We start from the raw sequence: 6,064 nt of genomic DNA, 5'->3' as shown, positions 1-6,064 counted from the left end.
TTAGGCAAGCGCTCTCCTGCTGAGCCACAACCTCAGCCCCATCAAGTATATTCTATTCCAATTATACATGAAATAAGAAAGCTCTTCTCCTGATCTTCCAAATAAGTGATAGCTATCCTCCTGTAAATCCCCACAGAAAATGTTCGCAATCTTCTAGACCATATGGTTCTATGTTACTAAGAAAGTTATTCCATATCATTTACATATAATCCTTTAAAAATTCCAACTTTTAATTGAATTCTTAAGGGGAAGTAGAGAGTATGGATGTGGAAGGAAGTGCTAATATCTGAAATAATCCATATGACTTCCTCCTGAGAATATCTCCCCCCAAGTTAAGAAGACTCAGTTCTAGGGAGAAGGTGAAAGAGGAATGGAAAAAAGAGGTAGACCAAGAACTACACCAAAGACACAGAATAGAGTATTTGGTAACAAGGTAATTAATAAGAGGAGAAGGTGAAATTCAACAAATCATGTTATATGTATGTATCAATGTGTTACAATGAATCCCATAATTATATATAACTTGTAATGCACCAATAAAAAATGTTAAAGAAAGAGGAAATGGTGGTGGAGAATCCATGACTCCTAGTTTGGATGACTGGAAGAAACTTCGGTAATGTCATTAACACAAATAAAAAAAGTTCAGATGTTTGCTGAGAAGAAAAAGGGAATTCAATTTTACTTATACTGCACTTCAAGCAGTAACAGTCAGATGGAAATGTCCCAAGAAATATATTTGGAGTCATCACTGAAAAGTTGGACCTTTAAAAAAGAATGTCGTTTCCAGGGAAGCAAGAGAGCATGAGTAGAGAGGAGCTCCTGGCGTGCTGGCTCTGAATCAGTGGAACCACAGGGAAAAGCAGCAGGTGTGTGGCCTGCAGGGAAAATAGTTTTCAAGAGAAGCAAGTCACAAGGGGTGTAAAATCTGGCACAAAAGACAAAGTGAATAGAGGCAGGGAAAACGCCATGATTTGAGAAAGGAAAATATCATTGCTAACTTTAAGGATGGTGGTTTTAATATTGTAACAGGAATAAAAGTAAGATGAAAGAATTTAGGAAAAATGGTGGTGAGCAATTGATGTACTGATAGAAACTATGAGCATTTCGAGAAAATTCTGTGAATCAATAACCATCCATGTTTTGTAATAATTGCCATCTTTTTAAATGCAATGCAATTTGCAACAATAATTCAGAAGCATTGAATAAAAGGTATTAGTAGTGACCATATTGCTGTAATCACATTATTTCAGCAATGAAAAAAAAAGTAAATCTAAAGACTAAAAAGAAACTTTGGACATCCATAGTTTTCTGAGGAAGGTCCACAATTGTCTCTGTACTTAAAACAATAAATTTTCTATCTTGGTGCTGTTTCAACTGAAAAAGAAAATGGAAATTTGAACCAGACAACCTCATTTGGCTCTTTCCAGCAGAAAGAATGATTCTGAATTTATTTATATCTAAGTCAAAACACACATATACACACACTAGCAAAGTCCCTAGTAAGAACTTTTATTGGTGATGCATTCTAATATTAGGTACTCTAGGAAAATAGCAAACATCAGTGTTATACCAAATGCTTCATAATGCAGCATGTGTTTGTTATTCAGACTATTGAAGTTGTGTATGTGTTTTTTGGTGAATCTCAGAATCTAGCACTATCTTTTATACAGTGTGCCATAATGGTGACTTGTGTGTGCCTATACATGAACAGGTAAATTTATCTTTCATATTTACTAATGAATCTGTTGAGGGCCAGTCACTTTAATATACTAATAATACTCAATTTAAATAATATCTTGGAATTGTGAAACAACATTTCATCTTTACCATGCCTCTTTCTTCTTTTCAGTACTGGGAATTGAACCCAAAACCTCATGAATGCTAGACAGGCACTCCACCATTAAGCTACATCTCCAGGCCTTAGCAAGCTAAATTACCCAGATTGGCCTTGAACTTTCCGTCCTCTTGCCTCATCCTCTCAAGTAGCCAATATTAGAGGCATGCTCCACTGCTCCTGGCCTTCTACTGTGCCTCTTTAACTAACTTAAATGGTTCATTCCAACAACAACAAAAGAATGCCTTTTCTGTTATTGGTTTATGTTGAAATATAAGCATTAGTCAAACTTGTTTGAACAAAAAAGTTCAAAACAGCAACATAATTCCAGTAAAAAGAAAAATTATGGCCAAGCTCAAAAAAGTCAGTAATTTACAAGGAACCTGGAAGAATTACTATTGCATTAGCAGGGAAATTTTTGGGAGCATAGCTTCTTCAGAGGCTAATGAAAGGTGGGCCCACAGCAATATCTCAACTGAAGAAAAATTGCCATCATTTTGCCTTTTTTGTTTTGCTTTTAATCATTCACTGGTTTTAAAAGATATGTCTTCTTTTATAAAGGTATGTATCTTCTCATGGGTGTTAGGAAGAAAATAAACAACACACACATGGGCTCGCAATGCTGAATTTAACAAGAAAACTGAATAGAGAGCTAAATCAGAACCCTTGGAAATATAAACATCTCCTCATCATTAAAATATTCAGGAAGAGAGCTTAATCTGCACCGAAATAATAAAGTAACCATGTAATTGTATTTATAAAATAAACTGTCTCAATTTATGTTATAGAAAAATACCATCCATTAATTATTTACCTTGGAACATTTTTAAGGTTTTCATAGCTCTTTTAAAATTCCCATACAATATCTAGGTCAATCAGGTAAAATTCTTCAAATATTATATGTAAAATAGTTTTTCTTCTGAAAAACTATTCTTATTTGTTTGCAGAATTCAAACAACTTTAGCTGCTTGAAATCCTGAAACACTTTTGTGCTTTTCAAAATTCACATTTCGTAAAGGGCATCTATTCTGTAAAGTTTACTGAATAATAAATACAACTTTAAGTGATGCAAACTGTCAAAATCCTTGAATGTCAGAGTTAAAGCTGATAGCTCTTCATGATATTCATAATATGTATTTTTTTCCTGCTTTGGAAAAGGTAAAAAAAAAAAGAAGATGTAGAAGAACAGAATAAGAATGATTTAAGTAAAGGCAATCTCACATTTGAATTTCTTCATCTTTGTATATTTGTCATAAATAACAATTTAAATATCCTCTGAGGTTAATATTTTCTGGTTCAGTGTGAAAGTATAGGAAAAGTTAATATATGCATACATTATATGAGGAAACAGAGACTGAAGCATCTTATTTGTAGCAAATTTTATTTTCAAATAACCATAAAAGGTATCCAGTTACTCCTCAGATTAATTTATAAGATCATGCAAGATGTAAATAGAAAGTTCCAAAGGAAAGAAACATTCCTGACCTTTCTAATATGAGAGGGAAAAGCACACAGAATTGCACAGCAGGAACTTTCTACATATGGCTAATACTTGGATCCTTATTCTTGCCTGATTTTTGTCATTTCAGCACAAGATAAAATGTAATGCAAAGAGGCAAAAATTAATAATCCAAAAAAAGAGAAACTTGCCAATGTGATACATAACATGGAGGATTAACTTTATTAATATTCACAGAGAAATGTTGAAAGAGAAATGTATCTATTTGCAACAGTTAAAAAGAAAATGAGTTGTGGCAAGAATATTGTTACTTATATCATATTCAGAGACTTTTCCTTGAGTATCATGCACAGTTCTGAACTTCTAAAAAAATCTTTTTTGCTATAGAACCAGTTAAAATGAAATAGATATCTTCCCAGAAATTATTCAAAATAACATATTAGCTTAAATTTTTAAATCATTTTGAAAATAAGAAAAATCATAGTGCTATTCTGAAAAAAATGCTATAAGGACAAGTAGGTATGACTTTTAAAATTCTTTAAATCAATAACAAACCATAAAGAACGTAACTTTCTAGTTTGACATTGTCTATAAAACAAAGTATTGTGCATCAGAGGGGCTTCTTTTAATTACAATATTCAGAATTAATTCCCCTTTAGAAAAATAGAAAATTGATCCACAGGCCAATTCAGAGTTTATCTACATGTTCAGTGCATATGCTTTGTGTATTTACAGTGCATTTCTTCAACTTGAGCTGAGTCCAAGTGTCCTTATTTTCCCCTGATGTCTAAAGACCACAAGATGTAACAGGTATTGAATCACCTCAAGAGCACACAATCTTTCTTCCAGTAAAGCTAACTTTGTTTATAACATAGTTAAAAATTAAACAGCAGAACTCCATACAAAATCAGATGTTCATATGTATCTTTCATAACAACAATATTATCCCCAAAATTCTCTTTAAGAACCTAGAATGTCATGACTCCAAATTTCAATTTCAGAACTTCCCATTTCTAACACTTTCCATCACAATGCCCTTTGAAGGCACACTACAATAGAAAATGAGATGAGATTTTTATATGTCTAATAAAAAAAATGACTCCAAAGAATATACAGCGGATTTCACTGGGATTTTGTTCAATAAAGCTATTTAGGTTTTAGGTGATGAAAAGTCTTCAAAATTTTAAGGATATTTGCTTTGGTTTCTTTATTATGAAGTTTTATTCTTAGTTGAGGTATCAAAAACCTATATATTTTTTAAGTCAGCATTAAAATGACTATTCAACCAAAGGTCACAGACACCAACTCTGAATAAAGCTTTTGGTGCCCAAGATCAATTTACCAGAAGTTAGACTAACCCACGAATTGCAGAGGTAGAAGCCATAAAAACTTGGTACCCTGTCCGCATCAAACAAGCCCACATTCTCCCATTCCATGCCAAACAATTAGTTGGCATTTGCAAGTGCCCAGCCCCAAAGACTGCTGAGCATCATGGGAAAGCATGATACAACTCCCAACTCGGCATCACATGTTCTTTTCTTTTCCCACTCACATAATTAGTGCTCCTTTCCTTCCCTTTTAAAAATGTGCCTGTTTCAAATTTGTATTATTTTTTTCAGATGTCTAATTTCAGTTACGTTCTTTCCTTCTTTGGTCTCTTCCCGAATTTCACATTCGAGACAAATATTTAAAGGTCTGTAAAACCAGGCAAGTTTCCAAAATATTTCTAAATGAAACTGCTATAGGTGACAGAGCAGGGAAAGAAGGCAAAGCTTATAGGATAAAATTTTGAATTAACTGGCTGAAAATGTGTTGGGAAATCTATCTAGGTTGCTAGAGCCATAGGTGAGGTTCCAATGAGGCATAAACATTCAAGTTGCTGACAAAACCAACATGTTTCATGATCACTCAAAATAGTCTGCTTGTCATGGTGCATTGCTTTATTATTATTATTATTATTAGTAGTAGTAGTAGTAGTAGTAGTAGTAGTAGTAGTTGTAAGTCACTGTTTCTCTTAAATTATTTTCTTTTTTAGTATTCAGGAAGTGAAAGCATTTAAGAAAACATTCAAAATTCTGAGAATATATGTAAGTGAAATAATTAATGTCTGTTTTTTGTAAAATGTTACATCATTTACATAGGGTTCATTTGTATATAATAAAAATTTCATCATAATGAAAAATTTTCTGGAAAGTATTTTATATGTTAATTTGTTTAACATATGCTTTGGATTTACAACTAAATAGGAATAGTTTAAAAAATTCTTTCTTCAAATACTCTCTTTAACAATTAAAAAAACCTCATTTCTAAATATGTGTTTTACTTCCCACTTGCTCCTTTGTTTGTAATATCATAATTATCTTGAACTATGCAAAGACTGGATCTTTTCATAGTTCAGAACATATTGTATACTTCAATAAATCTGCTCATTGCATAGAAAACACGTAAACTCACAGAGAATCTATAAATTTTACCCTAAAAAAAGTTGAAATTTTACACAATAATTTATACTGAGTTTTATTTATGTTATAACTTGGGTTTGCTTTTTTTTTTAATACATGTGTCAGTAGAATAAAACAAATGAAAATAAGTCATGAAAAAATAAAGAAATAAAAGCAGGTAAGTAATCTTACCCTAGACTACCAGAATTAAACTTCATTAAATTGTTTGGAGTTTTTCCTAACTATAACAAGTTGTGAATGTACTGTGTTGCCTCCTTAAGACAGTGTTCAAAATTAATTCCAACAGTGTATGTTTAACATAAAGTTAAC

The sequence above is a fragment of the Callospermophilus lateralis genome, unplaced genomic scaffold (genome assembly GCF_048772815.1).
Source record: "Callospermophilus lateralis isolate mCalLat2 unplaced genomic scaffold, mCalLat2.hap1 Scaffold_82, whole genome shotgun sequence".
Taxonomy (NCBI): Eukaryota; Metazoa; Chordata; class Mammalia; order Rodentia; family Sciuridae; genus Callospermophilus; species Callospermophilus lateralis.
Note: the sequence above shows the minus strand (reverse complement) of the source record.